Source organism: Taeniopygia guttata, chromosome 6, assembly GCF_048771995.1.
Source record: "Taeniopygia guttata chromosome 6, bTaeGut7.mat, whole genome shotgun sequence".
NCBI classification, from domain to species: domain Eukaryota; kingdom Metazoa; phylum Chordata; class Aves; order Passeriformes; family Estrildidae; genus Taeniopygia; species Taeniopygia guttata.
The window spans coordinates 2,422,800-2,442,676 of NC_133031.1; the positions used below are offsets into that span (position 1 = coordinate 2,422,800).

At 48.0% G+C, this 19,877-nt stretch overlaps 1 long non-coding RNA gene across 1 annotated transcript; it reads left to right on the forward strand.

Annotated features, from left to right (window-relative positions):
• Positions 1-6,268: 6,268 nt before the first annotated feature.
• On the forward strand, positions 6,269-18,176 carry LOC140684407 (uncharacterized). The gene is made up of 3 exons (XR_012056635.1): positions 6,269-6,781; positions 6,973-7,287; positions 14,658-18,176. It is a non-coding gene; the product is annotated as an uncharacterized lncRNA (long non-coding RNA).
• The last annotated feature ends 1,701 nt before the right edge of the window (positions 18,177-19,877 follow it).

The following is a 19,877-nucleotide window of genomic DNA, read 5'->3' on the forward strand; positions in this document are numbered from 1 at the left end:
GCCTTGCTTCATTACTTTTGCTTCCCCCAGTGCAATTGTCACTTAGTCTGGGTTTCCCAGTCCTCCCAGCTCTGATTCATTAACTTCAAAGTTCATACAAAGCTGCTGCAGGTTTCCTGGCTGCTTGTGCTGGGATACATGCCTGCCCTGGCACTGCAGGATTTGGTTTTCCTAGACAGGTCTGTGACACAGCTCTGCCTCCCTCCCCTGTGCACGTGGCATCTGGTCAGCCCTGGGCTGGACCCAAGATTTTGGGGTTTCTGGCTCACCCCATAGGGTGTGCACCCTACATATATATTGACTGGTTGTCCTCGGTTGATGGCAGCTTGAGCCTGATCTGCACCTGCCAAAGCTGAAGAGAAAGGGTTTTCTTAGTCATGTGTGTAGAAATAGGTTGTGGAGGATTTACAAGAACCCTCTGCCTGGCAGAGGTGAGGGGGAGGCTGGAGGAAGATGGGCTTTGGGGTGGATGGAATAGCCCAGCTGTGCAGTGAGGCTGAAGGCATTCAGCAGTAGCTTGTCACTAAACAGTTTAATGGTAAATCTAAGTGCAAATCAGTGCTCTGACTTATAAGTCCCATGTGTGCCAATGCACTGTGACAAGCACCACGGTGTGCAAGTAACTAACTGAGCATACAATGCCTGAGCTTGGTTTTAATAGAGGGAGATTTTCTGCTCAGTGAGGGGCCAAGGGAGTTGCTGTTGGGAACAGAGGAGCTTTTCCCGAGAGTCCCAGCCTTGGGATGGAGAATGTTGTGCCCTGATGATTTCATGCTTGAAAATCTCACCTTTGTTATTCCACCTGGATGAGAAGATTTTGAGTGTTCAGTCTGAGAACCTTTTTGCTACAGCTAAAGATTTGTACTGCTCCAGCTGTGCTGAGAGCCTGTAGCAATGCTCCGCACCAGGGATTTCCCAGGTTCACAAAGAATTTCCAAAGCAGCTCTCCCAATGTAGTCACATCTCTGTCATGAGCAAAACCCATCTCCCACAGGCTGCTGTGGGAATTCTTAGACTTTCAGGATACTGGGGAATAGTGCCACAGGGATGGAGGCTTTTTCTTGTCTTATTTGTAGCATGTTGTTCTTAATTTAACTTCTCTTTCCCACCCAGGCTCTGCAGGAACCAAGATAACAGCAAAAAGCAGCCTAGCAGAGATGACCATCTCTGCAGACTCTAGTGGCACTGAAAATTAAAAATCAGCTCCAAACAAGGAAGAACAAGCCCAGCAACAAACAAAAAACCAAATAACTGCTGCAAAGAAATAAAACTTCTTCCTGTGAAATGCTTCTTGGCCATGAAGGGCTTCTGCTGTGAGAAAAAAGTTCCTCCATGAAGAAGGGTGCAGATCCTGGTTTCCTCAGAGCCATTTCCCTCATCATCTGAACAAAGGGTGAGAGGTTAGTTGAAAACACAAGGACAGGCGTGGGCAGTAAAACTGTGTGTCCACCACTTGCTGTCCCGTGCTTTTCTCTAGCAAAGCCTTCCCTCTGCAGGGTGTGTGGGAGAAGGGGTGGCCCCAAACTGTGCAAAACCTGTGTTTGCTCCATCCTCCCTTGGAAGCTCTGACCCAGCCTCTGCAGGAGCTGCTGGTGGCCATGCTCCCAGCCTGGACACAGCTCAGCTCTGCTTGACTGTTCTCACACAGCTCTGGGGAGAGGTTCCCAGCACTGCAGCTGCACAAAGCCAGTTTGGCTTTGTTGGGAGGGAGGCAACAATGAGCTCAGGCATTTTAGGGTTATGAAAATATAAAACCCTAACCAGATACTACTAACTTTGCTTCTTGCTTGCTTCCTTTGCTGCTACCAGTGCTAGGAGTTCATATTGTGCAGTGAACCCCTTTGTTTTGTAGGAGACCAAGTGATTGAAAACAGCCATGATATTACTATGCATGGACAGTATATTTTTTCCATGTATTTTCATAACCCTTTTCCCAAAGGATCAAATGTGTCTTTATTCTATAACTCCACAATGGGTTATAGCAGCTCCTCAGGCGGGAATTGTTCTGCTCCATAGGCCTCTTAATACTTCTTATAAACAAATACCAAATTAGGTAGGTAATACTCAGTATTCCTGACCTTACTTGCAAAGTATGTGTGACTGCATCTCAGAGAGACAAGGGTGTGGAGATACCCATTGTGAACCTGAGATTAAAGATGACAAAATACTTGTTATGGGGTTTTGTTTTTTTCTGTTTTAGGTTTTGGAGTTGTTTGTTGCCTTTAGTTTTATTTTAATAAAAAGCGAGGGTATGTGTAAAACTGCAGTTCCCACAAAAGAAATGCAGGGAAGCTTTGATCTCAGACCTCTATTGTACCTTAGGCATCTCTGGTACCTAAGCCAAAGTGTATCTAGTTGAGAATGGAGTTTCGCAATGAGAATATATTGAGATGAGATATATTTTTAAGTATGAGATATATTTTAAAATATGCATGTGCGCTTTATGTCCCTAGTTAAAACTGTGTAATTTTCTAAATATTGTCTGAATTTGAGCCATGACATCAAGACTCCACATCAGAGCAGGACCGCTGGTCCTTCAGAGTCCTTGGCATGGGAGGTTTCCACTCTGCTTGCCTTTTGAGAACAGGCTGCTTGGGACAGACAGGATCCTGTGGGAGCCCTAGACCTTGCCTACACTATGAGTCCAGTGGCAGATGCTGCCAGACTGTTATGGAGGTGATGTTGTCCCATTATAAGCATGCCAGCCTCTAGGATATAGAGCAGCTGAGGACTGGGAAGGTCCATGACCAGGAAAGGAAAAAAAAAACCTTTAATCTCTCTGCCCCAGTGTCTGTCCCATTTGTGTGAGAGAGTTCTGACCTTTCCTCACAGGGGCCCTGAAAACTGATGTGGGTTTTCCTGTTCCCCCATTGCTGTTTCTGTTAGGCAGCCCTAAGTTGTTCCACTCTCACTGCCTTGCCTTGAGGGATGTGGCTGCACTTGCCTCAGCCCCTTGCAGTGCTCCATCTGAGCAGCATTTTGCAAAGGGATGGTCTGCAGACCATGTACTTCCACTTGCAAGAGTCCTTCCCACCCCCTTGTTTTGTTACCCTCCTTCCTTCTCTCTGCTCTGCTCAGAAAACATCTGTTTCCAGATGTTGTTCTTGAGTCTAATAAATGCAGCAAAAGGCCTTGAGTTAATATATTTACAATAGCTGGAGATGTCGGCTGCTAGTTAATGGTGGTTTGAGCACACTGAGACCCCCATGTTTCCTGCAGGGGGTGGGGGGAGGGGGAAAGCAGAAGAGCAGAAAGAGCACTGGGGTGGGGATTTTCTGCCTAGTAAATGGTCTGAAATGGGAAAGATTAGTGACAGGATTGAGCACATGGCATCTGCAGGCAGCTGGCTTCAACTTCCAGCTAGTGTCAGGAAGGACATGGTATTTTTTTAATGGAAGGTTGTCTTTAAGTGAAGGAAGGTGAGGAGAGCCTGCTTCTGTTGCCTATCCCTTTAGAGGTGAAGTCCTGTTGTAGATGCCTCGCTGGCTTGAACTGTGCTTATAGAAGCAAGAACCACATCCGTGCCCAGCTCTATTCATTTCTGGCCTGTGGCATGGAGTGGTTCATGTACACAGTACCTGCCTTGGGTCAAAGAGGGTGTATGGTCTATTGCAGCGAGACCACATTGTGGTCATGTTCCATATGAGGAATCCCCACATCTTGTGAGCACCGTGTGTCTTGCAGAGCAGTGCTGGGCAAACTCTGTGAGGTGCTTTGCCCATGTACAGATATCCCTGAGAAAGACAAATTTCCTGTGCCAGCTTAAAACTGACCAAGCTGGAGCCTTGCCACACCTGACCCAGTGCCATGGGGTAGATGTGAAACTTTTTTGTTGTACAGAGAAGTTTTAGCTGCTTTGGGAAGTTATATGTGTGAGTTCTATTTGTTCCAGTTCTTTGTATATTTGTGCTGAGGTCCTTAAACATCCTGGAAGATGTGTTAGAAGCAATGGAACTGTGTGGTCACTGTCCTTGTAAGGAATATCATTAACCTCCCCAAGGAAAGACGGATGCAGCCTCAAGCTCAGCATGTGCAGGGCTTTCTAAGAGTCACTAGTCAGTGAAATTACTCCTGATTGCAAGTGAGTATTTGTTTCTACCTGACTGACTTTGAGAGTCACGAACTTGCAGGAGGACTGGTTTCAGGCCAGTGCTCGCCTCCTCTCAGGCCGTTTAGAGAGCAGAAGTCCAGGCTGTGCTCAACTCAGGGAGTGCTGAGATGATTCCACATGCCAGGTCTGTTTCTGAAGGCAGCTTTTTGGTTGAGCAGTGCTGCAGACTCAACATGCACAGTCGGCTCAGGTTTGTGGCTAAATTAGTCCATCTCTATTGGCATGGGATGACAGGGCTCTGTAATATCTCATGGATAGAAAAATTACCCTCCTGCACATCTGCAGCTAAGGCTTCTCCATGAAACCCGTCTGACTGCAGCTCCCCAGCCTGCAGCAACTATGACATACCCTCTAAATGAGCTGCTCAGCTGGAGAGGGGCTGGTGGGGAGGCAGGAAAAGGCACTTACACAGTCATTCAGGCGATGCTCGTGTCTGGACAGCAGGATCTGTATCAAAAACCAGCGCAAAAGAGCAGAGAGCTCTCCCCAGCCAGTGGGGGGAAATGTAGTGTAGACACCCAGATTTCCATCTTTAGCTTAGAGGGTGTGTTTTTGTGATTTCAGTGCTTAGGCTGGTATAAAGGGTGGGGAGAGAGACAAGCCTTAGATGAGATTTTGTGTAACACAGGCAGGTAACTGCAGTCATCAGTAGTTCAACCCCAGTCTTGAGGTAGTGTACTGCAGCACTCTGTAGGACATTAAGCACCAGTTGCTGACTGGTATTTTTCTGAGAAGATCTCTGCTTCTCAAACACTGTATCATCAGCCTCTAGGCATCTCGCTTTCATTTCTCTCTGTCTACTTATTTGCTGTGATTGCAGGTGGTATCTTGGGTAACTCCCATGGAGCCGGGCCTCAAAGACTTCTTTTCCTTTTGTAAAGAAGTAGGCTGCTAACACAGGGGGAGACTGGGCAGGGGGTAGGAGACTGGGGTGGCTACACCTCCTGAACAAATAGACACCCTTTGTGCGCCGGGTCTGTGGGTTACACATCTCTGCCCTGCTCATATGAAAAACTGTTGAAAGGCTGCAGCCATCAGAGGGGTGTTTTCCCTGCGTGCCAGAACAGCAACGCAAATTTGAGCAGTGAGATGACAAGAAACCCACTAAAAGAAATAAAGAAAGGATTTCCTGCCTTGCAGACGCTAAAACCCCATTTTGGGAAGTGAGTGGCTGTGAAAGGCATGAGGCCATTCGAAGAATTGGGGCTGTGTGCTACCGGGCCCTCCGAGGGTTTGTCTGGTGGAGGAGGAACAGCTCGGGCTTGCGTTAACCTGCTCCCAGAAGGTCTATCTCTTCCAGCCCCCTGAAACAGAGACCAGGCCAGAGATGAATATGAGTTTTCTCTGCCAGTTAATTTCCAGCACAGACTGCACGCAAAATCTTCATTTTAAATGTGTAAATGACAGCAAAATAGCCACAAGGGAGCCAGATTTTAAGAGACCAATTTGCTGCCTGGGTTTTAATGACTGTGCACCACGGTGAGCTCTGTGCTGCTTCACTGCTGAGCGTGCTCAAGGAGAGGATGAAAGAATGGACAGACAGACAGGCAGGGGCTCAGCAGAGCCTGCATGTCACCCTGGAGGATAAAATATTGTATGTTATGCTCAGAAAAACTGGGAGACGTGGCCCTCCCTTGCTGCTGAAGAACAGAAGGAGGCTTTGTTTCCCAGACTCATGGCTCAGAGCTGCCCTACGGCACGTTTTGGGGAGACTGCTCACTGCCAAAGGGGGATTGTCTGTCTGGTGCCCTGTGCCTGGTGGGACACGGAGATGATGGGAAGTTCTGCTTCACTAGAGGGCCTCAGCAGATTACTTCCTCTGAACACTCTTGGCAGGTTGTACCCCCAAATGTTCCCCCCTTGCACTGCAGCTTGCTTGCCTGGGGTGTTTCTCCCTGCTGCCCTTCACTTATTTCTTGCAGAGCCCTCAGCTGCCAGCTCTTGTTTCCAGATGTTTCCCTCTGCTTTTCACCCTGCCTGGCTGCTCTCCTCAAAAAGTCGGGGTCCAAATACCCCACTGCCGGTGCCTCAGGGCTGTCCCGGGATCTGCGGGGGGGATTTGTACCATCCCATAAAGTGCTCTCGGCTGCCTGGAGGAAAGGAAGATGCAGGCTGGTGTGAGCCCAGCCTCTGCTTTACAATCTCTTTCCTGCCACTATAAATAACCTCGGCGAGAGTCACTTCAAAGGGAAGAGCTGGCGGCGCAGAGGTGGTTTGGGGACCGAGCGGGACAGGGGCGTCCCACTGCCCGATCCCACCCCGGCGCTTTGCATAAATAAATAAATCATGCAGCAAGGGGAGAGGTGGAGAGAGAGGGCGAGCAGAGGAGGTTACTTTGGGAAGCCGCGCAGCTCGCTCATCCCAGCCCCGTAGTTCGGAGGGAGTGTGTCATGTTACAGGGGAGCCACGATCAGCCAGAGCACAACGTCGCCGCAGCAGCTGAGAATTACCTCTCTCTAATGGGGACTTTCATGTGCGAGCTCCTGGCCAGTCTGCGAAGGAACTGAAACTGGCAGCTTAGAAAGCATCAAAAACCTACCAGCGAACCAAAAGACTGAAATAGAAGGAAAAAAAAACAGGAGGGAAAAAAAAAAATCTTGATCAGATTATTTTTTCCCCCTCACACTTTTTGCTGCAGTTGGATCCCTTTTTTCTGCACCCCTTTTATGTGTGTGTGGTTTGTTTTTATTTTTTAAAGACACCCCCCCCTCCCCATCCACTTTTGTCATTATTGCTGTCACTTCTGATTTGCTGGCACTGGGATTCCCTTCGACGTTGCTTTTTCTATGCCTTCTGGATTGTGCATCTTGGAGTAGGAGTGAAGCTTTATTTATTCTATTTATTTATTTATTGTTTCTCAGGACAGGGAGGGAATGTTGGAGGAGAAGAGCTGGAAAGGAGTCGACGAAGCAGCTTTTGACAGGGGGTGTGTGGCTCCCCCCAGGAGTGGCGATGGGGAGAGATGCTGCCGCCTCCCTCTCCTGCTGGGCTCGGGGCTGCCCGGCGTGTCCCTGCTCTCTCTGGTGCTGAGCCTCCTGCTGTACTTTCGGACCTCCGATCTGCAGTCCCGGGTGTCCCACTTGGAAGCAGACAGACCCACGCAGCTCCCTGCCTGGCTCTCAGCAGACCAAATGGAGACAGCTATTTTGGGAAGAGTTGACCAACTGCTCAATGAGGTCAGTGTTCTTTCGTTTTGCATGTATAGTTTGTAGTATTATAGGGTTTAGGCATATGCAGGCTTGCATAGTCACATCATCCATTTTTTCCCCTTTCCTTAGAAATGTACCTTTGCATGAGTGATGCTGCTGTAGGGTTGAATTCCCTGTTCCTTCAGGTCCCTCCCACCTCTCAAACTTGCTTGGCGTTTACTTCTCTCTTCTCAGCCCATGCTGTAGCTGTAGCCTGCACTTTGCAAAGAGGAAAGCCTCAACCCTGATCCTGCTGGGGAGGCAAAAATCTCTAGCCCTTCTCTTCAGGAGTCTTGCATGCTGAAAGAGTTAGAATTAGAGGTTAAATCTGGGGATTCAGCATGGGTTTGAGCCCCGGAAGGGGACATGTGTAAGGCATGTGACAGCCAGCATGGCTATGGGAAGAGGTAATTGCAAACACACCAATGTTGTGATGGGCTGGCATTGCTGCTGCACCAGCCCTGACCCCTTCCACAGCTCCTGGCTCAGGAAAATGAGACACACTGGTGTTGCCAGGATGGTTTCTGGTACTGCCAGGGCATCAATATAGAGCATATGGCTGTGTTATACTCACTTGAGTCCCATCCAGACTCCACTGGACTCTGTTCCTCCTCTGGTGATGGGGGGATGCTGCTACTGGCTTCAGCAGGTCAATAAAGAGGGCCCAAAAGCGCAGATTGTTGTTGCTGACACTAAAAGGTGTTGCTGTGTTGATGCTACTGTGGGCTGTCTGTATTCCTCTACTCTGACTGCGATGAGTATTCCTTGCCTTGTTGGGCTTTGAAGTGGTGTTGACATGCGTCAGGGAGCAGATGGTGGCTCATGTCTCTGAACTCTCCAGACAGGTCCCCACTGACCTGTTCCCACAGCTCTAGGAGAGGCTTGGGGGTGAAATTCAGGGATGGAGCCATTTCCACCCAACTCTCCTTTTCTCTGTTTACTCTAGCTTTGGCTTGAGTCATGCTGGAGAGATCCCTAGGGCTAGCCCAAAAACTCTTTGTAGCTGGAAAAGATCTCTTTTGGGCTGGTATTACCAGATGACGTGAGGAATGGGATGATCAGAGTGCTGACTACTGGGACCTGCCAGCAGGTCCCTGCTGCCTGGCACCAGGGGTGACCTGGACCCCCTCCTGCTTTCTAGGAGCAGTGAAAGTCTGTGGTGAGGAGTTTAAACCTACAGCTGACAGGCTTCGCTTCTGTTTATGGGTCTTGTGAGAGCAGTTCCTGGATCTGCTGGGGTGTGCAGCCAAAAGCTGTGAACCTTGAGTTAGCAAACACTGCAGGAGCTGAAGGATACGGTTTTGAGTTGCTTCTTTGGATGAGGAATAAGGGAAAGACAGGGTCCATGGGGCAATATCCTACTTTAAAAAGGGGTTTGGGGAGGCAGAAGTATTGTGAGTGATTGGATCTGTGCCCTGTGGTTGCGCTCTCCTGCAAGGACTCCTTCCCTGCCACTAGGCAGGGGATAGTGCAGCAGTCCCTCTGTTGCTGCTGGCATAAGTCTGCTGGGAAGTCGAAGTTTATCTCTACCGAGATTTGAGAAGTGCCTCCCGGGAATGGTGCCTGAGGCCGGATGGCTCTGTGTCCTGCTGGCTCTGCTGGCAGCGACACCTTTCCACCTTTTTATAGCTCAGCTTAGCGAGGAAATCGGGGTCTCATGATGCCCATGTGCCCAGCAGCACCCCTGTTTCCTGAGCAGCTCCTCCTGTGCTCCTAGGGGTGGCCACAGTCCCCACTGCAGCTGTAGGACAGGAATGACTGCTTGAGGGGCCAGCACTTGCTCCTGAGTACTGCCAGCGTTACCAGCTTCATCCTGAGCCACAGCTTCAAAAAGAGCTTGGAGAAAAGTACTGGAGACTGTGGAAGAGAAAGGCTGCCTGGCCCACGTCTCCTGTCCCTTTATACCTGTGAAGGTCTGATGCCCATGGGGAGGTGGGCTCTGTCCCCCAGGGAGGACACCCTTTGCAGCTGTCCTGCCCACTTCTGATAAGCATTTAAACCTTAGACCTCCACACTCAGCCAGAGTCACTGGCATGAACCAAGCAGCTCGAGCTCTAGGACAAGGGGCTGCTGGTGGACAGATGGTGGGCTGCCCTATGAGGCTTTTGATTAGGAAAGAAAAATCCTTCCGGTTCTCCTTTTCATTATGTCTGAAGTGGGGCACAGGACTGACTGGTGAGGGGCAAGGATGGAGAAAAACAGGGTAGGTAAAGGGACCAGGGAAAGGATGGGAGAAAAAAAGTAAGGAAAGCAAAATAAGTCATGCTGACCATGAGTGGGGGAGAGGGGCTGCAGATGGGTTTGCTGTGATGGACGTGAAAGTGGGATATTCATCTCCCCCTGCTCAGACCCTCGCCGCCTCTCATTGCCACATCCTCACCGTTTCCTGGTGTTTCAACCTTAATGGGTTTAACAGCTGCCAGCTCACTGTTATCCATCACAAAATAAAATAGCAAAGCTTTAAAGGAACCCCAGCTTTAGAAAAAGCTGATCAGAGGTGGGAGGGAAGGCACAGCACAGGAGCACATTTCTAGCTCTGGTGGCTGTGAAACTGAGCTAGAGGGGTGTAGGGTGTAACTAAGTAGTCTGCGAGGGCTGATAGAGGAGATCTAAGGTTATCTCAAAACCTGTACTGCTCTGAGCTGGAGCGTGTAATGCCCTCCATTCTGGGCCATGACTGTGCCCAGGTGTGCCCTAGGTGTTCCCAAGGATCAGCAAGGGACACCATACAGATTGCACTGAGAAGTGCATATTACCAAAGTCCTTTTAGAGGCCTTTCTTCTAGACATGGAAAAATAAAGCAAAGTGGCAGGGAGAGAAGCTGGGGTGGTTTGCTTAAGATGTTAATTTGAAGGCAGCTGGTGGGGATGTTTTCTCCATCTCGGAGCCTGGTTTTCGAGCACTGGTGGCTGGCTGTGGCAGAGTTTCCATCTCAGCTCAGGAGGAGTGAGGAGAGGGCGGCAGATGCTTTCCCAGAAGCAGCCTGACCAGTGCTTAATGTGCTACTGTGTAAACCTCTGCCTGGTGTAGGCGAATACCACAAGGGAATTTTCTACCAGACTCAAATTGACTAGGTTTTCTTGTAAAAACATCTGTGCAGAATGGGCCAGAAACAGGTAGTACAGGGAGAACTTTAACTCCATGGAGGAATTTGAATTCCTCTGCATTTATGAGACGTCATAAAATCATACAAGGAGCACAAATAAGCTCACTACTGGCATTTGCAAGAGAGGCAAAGCTTTCCAAAGGAGAAAACAAAGTCCTTTCCCAAGCTGGGGAGCACTTGGTGCTATTTCACTTGCCAAAAGCTCATCAGGGTGGAGAATGGGATGGATTCAGAGCTGTTGCTAGAAAAAAAAAATCCCAGAATTTGTGAATTTGTAGAGATAGAAATGTGTATGTGTGATGCAGCAGCAGGGGAAGATCAGCTGCCCCTCAGCCTTCTTAGGGGCTTGTATTGAAGGTGTTTGTTGTACTTTTAGTGATTCTGAAGGGATTCAGGAATGTGCCTGTGAATGGGGAGGGAGCACTGATCCTCACTGCTTTCCCAATAGTCTCATTTCTTTGGAACTCTTTCCTTACTTGTGCAAGCAAAGGAGGGACACTAGAAAACTCTTGCCCTCCTGACTTGAAGCGTTTTTCTCCCCTTCTTTTATTCCAAATCTTAAAGCACACTGCTTTGTTTCCCAGGGTCTGTAACCTTGCTCTAAGCATCCCCTGCCCACATCTTTACTTTGCGTTCTTTGCCCCATGGTCGGGAGATCTGGTTTTTTTTCTCTCAGCTTCTCTGGTAGCTAAGTTCCATTTCCTTTCAGCTGCTTGCAATCCTTGTACCTAGATGGTGTTATTTCCAAGCTTTTTGCTCCACCTGGGAGGACTCACTGCTCACTTTTGCTTTGTGCCATATGATCCCATGATCCTAGGACCTGGGCCTTTAAGAAAAAATGGGGAAATTGGAGGTAAAACAATAAGAGTTAACAAAACCACCCACCCCTGAAATCCTCCTGATGGTGGTAATAGATTATCTATTTAAAATGTGTTTCTCTTAGCGGTTGGAGATAGTGGTGGGAAATGATTTCACCTCCCCGGGTGACTGCAAACAACTGGGAATGCTAAAGAGCTATTAATCTGCCCCCTTTGAAGAAGTGCCCTCCCTCTCACCTAATCTCAAGTGCCCATCCAAAATAGACAGGCACTTGCAAGGTTTAGGAGACCACAGCCATGGTCCTTTAATGTCAGAAGTGGTCTTGCTGTCACTGCTCTGTCCACCCATGTCAGCCCTGTCCTGTCACGCTTGTGGTGAGTTAACAAAACCCATGGGAAAAGCCTGTGCTGACTTTACTGCCCATTCCCAGCGGGTGTTTCAGCATGACCCTCCTGGCCTTGCCCTCTTGCAGAGGGATTTTCCCTCTCCTCGCACTCAGCAGTGTGCCATGGCTCCCTGAATCCACAGAGGTGCAGGTGGGGGTGATCAGCTGTGCCTCCAGCGCTGGCAAAGGATTTCTTCAGCCACTTGCCGTGGTGTAGGGGGAAGATGCAGCTGTTATGTCACTGGATAACGTGACAGATGAGAGCAGGCTCTGCTGACAAAGCAATCCCCTCCATAGGAACTGTTTTTCTGGAAGGCAGCCTGTTGCTGCTCTTGATGTTACAAGCTCCAGGTATCCCCCAGATGAAAAAGCAAACCCCAGATCCCAGGAAGGAGATTGCTAACACTAGATTTCCAGAACCCACCTCCTTTTAAGTTTTCCTCACAGAAGCCAATCTTGCCCTAAAGTTGAATGGTTTTCTGTTGCCTGGGAATGAAAGTTTTCTCCTGGAAATGACATTTTTAGAGGGAGGTACATTTGGTTTGCTCTCCTGAACAAAGCCAGCTTCTTGTGTTGGACCAGGCAATATTTTGCACAGTGGAAATGAGGGAAGCAGAAAAGGCTGGGGGGTTTGTTTTGTTTTGCCATCTCCACCCAAAGATGAACTGAGGTCTCCAAGAGCCAAGGATGTTTTCTGTGGCAGTGTTTGTTTAATAGACTGTGCAGGGGAATGAACACCAGGCTCTCCTAAATCCCTGGTAGGTTTTGCCTGCTGCTAAAGGGGAGCAGTCCCACGGCACCACTGCCCTTTGCACTCCCCAGGGATGTGCAGAGCTCTTGGGCTTGAGGGAAACACGAGGGATGGGGCAGAATGTCCAAATGCTGGTAAGTGTGTGATGGCTGCATGCTCATTGTGCACAGGGCTGTTCTCCAGCCTGCCCAGCAGCACCAGCACCTCCCTCCCAGGGGCCCCTGGCCTTGAGAAGGCTATTTCAGTTGTTCCAGGTCTTTCCACTACCTTGACCCTACAGATAAAGCCTCAGGGAAATGTTATCAGCCCTATTCCGTTCCCAGTCATGCTCCAGTCCTGCTGGGTCATCATTTCCCTGTCTAGTTATGCTGCTCCTCTCTTTGTAAGCTGCACAGCAGCCCAGCCAAGGCTTCTTGCAGCACAGCCTAACTTGGCCATTCCCCCCTACAACCCCTCCAGTGCCTCTGCCCTTGGTGGGGCAGGGATCTGTTCCATGTTTCCTTGCAGATCTCTGTCCTGTAAAGGCCCCTGTTGCATGCAGGGTGTTTGGACCCTTGTTGGCTTGGCAGTGGCTTTCTGCTCCTGCCATTGCACACCATCATCCCTTCCTTGTCTAAGCCTGATTCCCAAACATGGGAGCACCACCCAAATGTGGCAGTCTGGCGTTGGAGACGTTTTGGTTGGCACATTTCTGGATGGGAATGGGGCCATGTGTGTCCACATACCAGTGAGTATCCAATTAAAGGCTCTGCTGTCCTGCTTGTGCCCATGTTTGACCACTAGCAGTTAGAAGCCAGGCAGTGCTGCAGAGCAGAGCTGTGCCATCTGGGGTGGCAGCAGCATGGGAACGTGCCCAGATGCAGAAATTCACATATCTATGCTTATAGCTGAGAAGGTAAACATCGATGAAATGCTCTATGGGAACTGCCAATTTTCCTTGCCTAAAACCCTCTCCTCACCCTGCTATCAAGTCAACTTGCTATCAAAACATTTCAATCTACCATGCAAAATAAAGCTCTGAAAATATTTAATTTCTAGTCAGTCACAACAACCGTTAGTCTTTTGACTTGCAATGAGAAAGCCAGTCCTTTCAAAGTGAAAAAATGGAAATATTCCAGCCAATTTTGGCTTCCTTCATCCCAGGCGGAAACAAGTTGATTTACTTTTATCCTCTCTAAAAGAATTTTTCCCCAAACTGATACTTTCTTGCAGGAAGATGCTCAATTACTTGTGAAAATAAAGCAATTTCTATATGATCTTGGGCAGGGCTTGTCTTCTCTTGTGTCCTGTATAAGGCTGTTTCTTTTGAAATATTGGCCCACTTGTGAAGAAGTTCAAAAAACAGGAAGGCTCAGTGGGGATGGGAAGTTGGGCTTGGAGGTAAGGAGGGAAGAGAGAGTGACTCCAGAGCTTAGGAACCCCAGCAGCTCAGTGTTTTCAAATCATTAACCAAGTGTGGTTCGCAGGCATTAATGAATAACCTATTGGGATTGATTTGCATTTTCTTCACTAAATTACGGTTATTTTATAAAGTCTGTGAGGGGTGGTGGGGTGCTACCCCTGAAGCACATTTTGCTCAGGACATGGGTTAATTTTGTTGACGTTCTCAGCGAGGGAAGATGCACTGACCTCAGGTGGACTTTATTTGCCCTTCATGAGATATACAGATGGGCCCAGAGAGCAGGAGATTGGCATGCTGGCACCATTAGAAATCCAAACTCACGTATGAAATCATTCTGACAAAATTCCACCTTGTGGAAGCTCTTGATAGGTTTTTTGTGTTCTGCCCTTGGGGGGAAAATTAAGTTTCACAGCATCTGAAGATTTCAGGGGATGCTGTTGCTGTTTGCATCTTCAGCCATAATCTTGCAGTGGGACCCTTCTGTCCATCCAGGTGTTTCCAAGAACATAAGGAATGTGCTGCAGGGTGGAAAAAGACCTGCTTCAGATCTTCATTTTCTGCCCACTGAGTGGGTCTTCTGAGAAATGCAGCTTTGTCACGAGGACACTGTCACCAATTTATTTGCCACTGCCGGCTCTTGGTTTTGTAATGCCTGTCAGGAGGACCACATTTGGAGGCCATTACGAAACTCCCTCAGCCTGCTTTCAATCAAACCCTGCATTTCTAGTTAAGGGCTATGAACTTTATTGCCTTTCTTCATTCCCAAACTGTTCTGCCCTGTCTCTCCCATCTCTACTTGTGCAGCATCCCCTCCCAGTTCCACTTTTTCAAGAATTTGAGGCTTTGGTTTCAATGGTACAAATTAATCCTTTTTCTGTTTTTCCTCTCTTGGCAGAAATTAAAGTTCCATTTGCCAAGACATCGAGAAGTTCGAGACACACACCAGCGATGCAACTGCCCGGCAGGTAGGGATCTACAGCTGGCACTGTGGAAGGTGACAAGAACTTTTCTGTCTACATCTCACTGAAGGATTTTTTAATGCAGTCTCCTGTGTGAATGCAAAGTTGTGTGTACTTGCATAATAGTTTGCTGGAGGTACAGGAGACTGATGTGGAGATGTGAGCAAGTGTGGTATGTGCGTAGGTGCCAACACGTGAGAGGAACAACAGGAAAAGTGATAGACATCCAGGTGGATGTCTAGGTAGCCAACAGAGAAGGACACATCTGGAGAGCCAATGTTCCCACTGATTTTAGATACCAGTCTTGAAGTGGTCAGAGAAGGTCTTGAGAAGTGCATCTTTCTTGGCTGATTTTGGAAGGTTTGAGACATGTAGGCTAGATCCAACACCAAAGCTGAATTTTGGTGACCCAAAGTGCCTCTAGGGTGAGAAGATTTGAATTCCTTGGTGTTCTACAACTATCTGAGGCATGATGCAGAATTAACAGCCTTCTGCTGGAAGCAGACATTTATGAGGGGCTTGAATGAAGTGGTCACTTGAGGTCCCACTCATATAACATACAGAAATATTATGGGATTGCCTAATTGCATTATGGTTTTAATCATGTTAATATCAAAAGGCTTTTTGAGACACATCTTCTGAAGTGGTTTCAATACAATAAGTGACAAATTGCTATGGAAAAAACGTTTGTGAATGGCATTTCATTCCATGAGTATGAATCATTCAGCCTTTCTCATTGTCTTTTGATGCAGTTGACTAGAAAAAAATAGAGAAGTTCCAGCTACCACTCACATTCAAAGTTGAAGTTCTGGGAGAATTTGAATCTGTATATTCAAACTGGGTGTCTGAAACTTGTTTTGCAAAGAAGGTGGCAGGGAAAGTTATGTCTGGATAAGCACATGGAAGTAGCATTTCCATTTTCAGTTGTTTCCCCTTTGGCTCTCCTTCATGTCCAGTGTGACAGTATCTGGCAGTGTGCTTAGCAAAAGGTATTAAAATGTGGTCAGCAATTGGGATAAGAGTGGATAAAATTACAGAGGGGTTGTCTTTGCTGTAGGTAAGGTCTCAAAATCATTGTATTTAGGCTTGTACAGACATAGTCTCTTGCCAGACTAAAATGAATTTGCAGCACAGCACCTTGTAAAAGCAAGAGTTAAAGCTCTACAGGTTTGTAGTGAAAAAGAACTAAAATCCAGGATCCAGAACTGAAAAACGTTGGAAAAAGCCTGATTTGACTAGTCCAGATCAGGATTGTTGGACTTTCTTTTTAATCCCAGAAAGAAACAACGGGAGCAATTTTTGTTTACATTTAAAAGATGGTACAAATGAAACGTTTTCCAAGTATCGTTTCTCAAAAGAACAGATCAAAACTGAGTTCAACTGATTTTAAATACCAACATTTTCCCTTCAGTGGGAGCACAAATCACAGCCCTCCTCCATTTTTAAGTTCTTGCCTGGACTTGAGAAATAAATGCCATAAAACCACAGGAGTGAATGTCCTCCTGATGTTTCTAAGCCAGCTTGAAAAAGGAAACTTAGAACTTGAATGCAGAGCAGAGAAAAAAGATATTAGTTCCGTTTTGAGGCCATCTGAATATCACTCCTACACCATTTGTGTAATAGATTAATCACCCAGGCATTTCAGCATTGAGATATTTACACCTTGTTCCAGATACCCACATCCCTTGGGAAGCTTTGGCAGCAATCTGTGCTGGATTTCTCATAAATCTTAGGTGCCCATTCATTCCACTAAGCTCACAGTATTGCTGAATAACAGCTTTGATTCAGGAGGACAGTAAAAATAAATGTCTCCTAAGGATTGAGGCTTTCTTTTTACCCGTCAAACTTGCTTGTCTTTGTCAAATATTCTGTGGATACAGAAACTATATATAAAATTTTCCCCCACCCGTCAGCTAATCTGTTGAGGGAAATTGTGAAACCATGGTCTAAAGCTGATGTTGTGGCAGGTGAGGTTTTGATTGGCTTGGAGCAGTACAGAAAAAAAGGAACCTTCAACCAGCTGTTGTCTCCTCTTAGACCCTTTGCTCCAGGGTGTTTCCCTTTGGTATCCAGGCTGGTGCAATGCAGCCCACCTGACCATTTTTCAACGTGGTCTCTCTTCCAGCAGACCTTGGGAATCCTTTTCCTCTATGCATTTTTTCCCCTGGTGTTTAAAATGCCCCAAGGACCAGACAAGATGACTTTTGCGGGAGACCAAGGTATTCAGAAGCATCAAGATGTTGCAAGACTTGGCGCATGCCTGTTGCTCCTTACTGGCCCACTTCATTGCCCATAAACACATCATGCTCCTCAGCAAAATAGATGTTTATCAGAAATTACATTTGAGTTCACCCCTATCTGTGAGTCAGGTCCCTGCATGGCAGAGAAGGGGAAAAGGAAGATAAGTTCATTTGCTGACCTGTTCAGTGCGGATGTGGAGGTCCAGGGCAGTGTCACCCTTGCCATAGAAGAGCTTCTGAACAGATGGGATTGTGAACAGAAATGGTTTGGAAAAGCTGGGAATAGGAGAAGAAGAAGATTGTGAAGTGTGTCACTGCGCTGTGGCTATCTGAGAGCATGTGATAAGGATTCTAGAAATAACATGGTCAGGAAAACAACACAGCTGGTATTTACAGCAAATAATAAGAAAAGTTTCACTTGACTAGAAAACAGCTACTTCAGATCACTCAGGCTGGGTGTAACTACCTGTGAGATGTTGCTCCTTGGCATTGTGTTTTTTGAGTTTAGAAGTCACAGTGGGCTTCTCTAGCAGTGTCTTGGGGGGAGGACACAGCTCTCAAGTTTAACATAACCTATCTGGGTAATTAATGACTTTGTTCCCTTCAGTGGATAACCTCTGTCATTCCTTCTGTCCCCACTTACTGCTAGACCAATCTGGGACAACTATGTACAGGTTGGAGAAGAGAAACACCAATGGCAGCAATGACTGTACCCAGCTGTTCTCCAACCCTGGGCCCTGTGCTGGGGCCAAGTGTGGGCAGGGAGCTCACACTTGTTTTGGTCTGAGGTTGTTGAATGCATGGATGTGACTTGGGGAATTTTTCTGGGACTGAGCAGATGCTTTTCCATATGGTGTGTGGATGTGGTCGGGAGCTACCTGAGGCTGGAGGATCCTCTTACAGCCAACTGACCTCCCTTAATTTCCTCCATGTAGTGAAAAAATGCTGCAAGGGGGAAAGCATTTTGTTTCAGGTTGACAGGGCAAAAAAAAAATCTAAGTTTTCCTGGTCTATTCTTGATCCTGTTGCAGATCCAGACTGTGTCTGCCTGGGCAACCTCAAACAGCCAGGGATTACACCACAATCCCTTCCCACAGCTTTCCTGGCGGAGGTGGGCACTTGTGTATTTTGTATATTGTGACTCTCTTTATTAGACCATTCCCATCTTCCTTTCCTCAGCTCTGATTTTCACAGTCCCCACGTGGCTGTTTTTCACTGTGCTGGCTCTCTGCTCTGGTCTTCAATATCCTTTAAAAAAAAAAAAAAACAAGCTGGCTGCTTTCCCTCTGCCTCCACAGTGCTTGTTTTGGTCCGGTTTCTCCTTGGTCAGGTTGGGAGCCTGCAGTGCTGGAGGCGGTCAGCCATGCAAGCAGGGAAGCAGCTCAGAGGGATGCTGAATGGCTTTTCCGTCCTCCCTGTGGCAGCACTCGGGGCCAGAGGAGGGACCTGGGCTCCAGGAGGAGGCAGCTCCCAGGCACTGGCACTGGCAGTCAGAGGAAGGTTGCACAGCCCTTCCACAAACCAGTGTACCTTCTGTTTGTTACAGGGGCTTGGAGGACGGTGTGGGGCAGCTGCAAGAATTTTGGCAGTGGCCAGGAGCTGAGGTTTCCTCTGGAATGTCTTTGAGGTTTTGCAAAGGAATGTCCCCTGGGCATTTCTTCTCATACAAAATTTCACCCACTTTTCCTATCTGCCCCACCATGGGGCACAGAGAAGGCTGCATGACTGTCGGAATCTGAGGGTATTGGTGATTCCGAGATTGTAGAAAGTCTCTGTCTTTCTGCCCCGTTGCCAAAGAAGAAGCCATAATTCGTCTGTGCTGGTTTCCAGGTTGTTTATTCTGTTTATCTCTAACATGTTCTGCTGCCCTGCCGCAGCTCTGTCCTGCAGGGCAGCGTGTGGGGCTCTGCCCTCAGTGGGATGGTACAAACATTATATACCAGAAACTACGTGTACTATATTTACAATAATGTGCCAATATCTATCATCTACGTTGAACAGTGTGTCCCCAGCCTAAACCAATAGAAAAATGCCAACACCACAGTGAAACATGGAGGGCATGAAGAAGGAGGAAAAGGACACGACACACCCAATTCCTCCATCTTGTCCCCTCTGAACCCCTAATCTAGAAACCTAAAATTTTACCTTTGCACCCATGTCACACCTAATTATTACTCTTATCAAACACTCAAAGCTTGTAATTCATCCTGTAAGATTGAAAACTCTTTTCCATGGACAGAGATCACAGACAGTGTCTTTCGGGGCTCTGTACAGGGGGGTTCCTGACCCCTGCCAGGGTCCCAGACCTGCCAGGGCAGCCAGAGGGAAGCCCTGGATTCCCACACACGACCACCCTTCCTTCAGCTGCGACTTGACAGAAATACCAGCAGGAGATACTGCAACTCAAAATTGTTGCTGCTGTTCCCCTTCTTGCAGGGAAACTTGCAGGAGCTAAGGTGCAGCCATAGCCCCAGTTGCACCCAGGGGACGTGTGCCACTTGGTGCACACACTCAGTCCAGGCATTCTGCTTTTCTTCTTGGCTACACCCATTCTCTGCTGTCCAGACCCCTCAACACACTGGCAGCTGCTGGATGAGGCCAGCAAGGAGCAGTGTAGGGCTGCAGTGGGGTGTTGGCTTCCACCCAGGATGTGACACCCAGAGCCAGCAGGGCCAGCTGATGGGAAGTGGACTTCCCACATCCCAACCTGTGCCTGCACCAGGCAAGTGTAGAAGAAGGAAAAAATGCTGGGAAAGGCAGCAGGTGAGGGGTTGGTGGGGATGGCTGGAGCAAGGGGAGACTCGTGGGCAGTGTGGGCTGAGCCTTGGCCCTGCAGCATACAGGCAGGATGTTGTATCCAAGTGGATGCATCCGTTTCTAACTTGGGATTTGTATCTTCTCCCCAAACATCTCTGT